The following is a 1,740-nucleotide window of genomic DNA, read 5'->3' as shown; positions in this document are numbered from 1 at the left end:
TATGACTTTTTCAACTCTGTCTCAAGGTTGTCTGATTACTGCAAAAAATTATAATCATTACTATTGACCTTGTGCCAAAATTTGAGGCCATTATTATTATTGTTGTTATTATTATTATTATTATTATCCTCATCATCGTCGTCGTCATCCTCATCCTCCTCCTCCTCATCATCATCATCATCATCATTATCATTATTAGTGTTATTATTATTATTATTGTTGTTATTATTATTATTATTATTATATTATTATTATTATTATTACTACTACCACTATCATTATTATTATTATTATTATTATTATTATTATTATTATTATTGAGTGAGAGAGCAGTGCATGCCATCAAAGTGACACTGGGGTAAAATATACGAAGCCCAATATACCCATCATGACTACCCGTCTGATAAGGTACACCAGGCACATGCATCACAACCATATGCGCGACATGGTGATCTCAATCAAGATAAACAGCACATGACCTTGCAGGTGGGGCCCAGTTAGAATTTCTTCTGGTCGAGTAACCCATCACACACTCAAAAGGTCCCTGAATAAGGGTGTGTTAAGAATGTTGAATGAAACACCCATGTTTCCAGAGGTGAATTATCCAACCCCAAAGAATTCCTCTCAACACATGGCTATGATGCTCCCCCACTACTTCTGTTTGTGATCAGAGATGCACATATCATCAGACACTAAGGGACATGCTCAACTGGTTATGGTCAAACAACTGACAAGCAAATCTGTGGTATTGCGCAGAATATTTGCTGTGGCCCATCTATTATTATTATTATTCAGTAGTTTTATTTTTATAACGTGCTTTCACTTCACTACCGATCGCAGCTCTGTGTGCCTTGGGTATGTGCTGTGATTTGTTGTGATAATCTGATGGTTACTTTATTGAAAGTGTTTTGCGTAGGATGTGTGCAGTGCCCAGTAGTGCAATTTTCTGTATGTTATATATATTTGTAAGTCCTGGTGTTTTTGTTATGTATTTGTCTGAATATCTTTTTTTTATCATACCTAATGCGCCCACTAAGATAGGAATTGTTTCTGTTCTTAGATTCCACATTAGAGTTACCTCTATTTCCAGGTCTTTGTATTTTGAAAGTTTCTCCATTTCTTTTAGAGAAATGTTGTCATCTGTTAGAATTGATACTTCAATTAGAAAGCAATTTTCTTCTTCATGATCTCTGACAACTATATCTGACATGTTGGCCTTAATTTCTCTATCTGTGTGCATTGGCATTATTATTATTATTATTATTATTATTATTGTTAGTAGTAGTAGTAGTAGTAGTAGTAGTAGTAGTAGTAGTAGTAGTGCAGGTAGTAGTAGTAGTAGTAGTAGTAGTAGTAGTAGTAGTAGTAGTAGTAGTGCAGGTGGTGGTAGTAGTAGTAGTAGTAGTGGTGGTGGTGGTGGTAGTAGTAGTGCAGGTGGTAGTAGTAGTAGTAGTAGTAGTAGTACTGGTGGTGGTGGTGGTGGTAGTAGTAGTAGTGGTGGTGGTGGTGGTAGTAGTAGTAGTAGTAGTAGTAGTAGTATCATTATTATTAGTCAACTTGTTTCGGGGATTGGTCTTCTTCCTGGCAGGGCTTAAGTGGCTACTGGATTACTTCCAGTAACCTTAGAGATCCTCATGATTACAATAAGCCATCAAGTGCTCAAAGCCCTCATGATGCTTTCCTGTTCCTAAGAGGCATTCATTTCTGAAGTACTACAGGACATTCCATTCCAGTTTCCTT

Source organism: Octopus sinensis, unplaced genomic scaffold (assembly GCF_006345805.1).
Source record: "Octopus sinensis unplaced genomic scaffold, ASM634580v1 Contig04083, whole genome shotgun sequence".
In the NCBI taxonomy this organism is placed as follows: domain Eukaryota; kingdom Metazoa; phylum Mollusca; class Cephalopoda; order Octopoda; family Octopodidae; genus Octopus; species Octopus sinensis.
Note: the sequence above shows the minus strand (reverse complement) of the source record.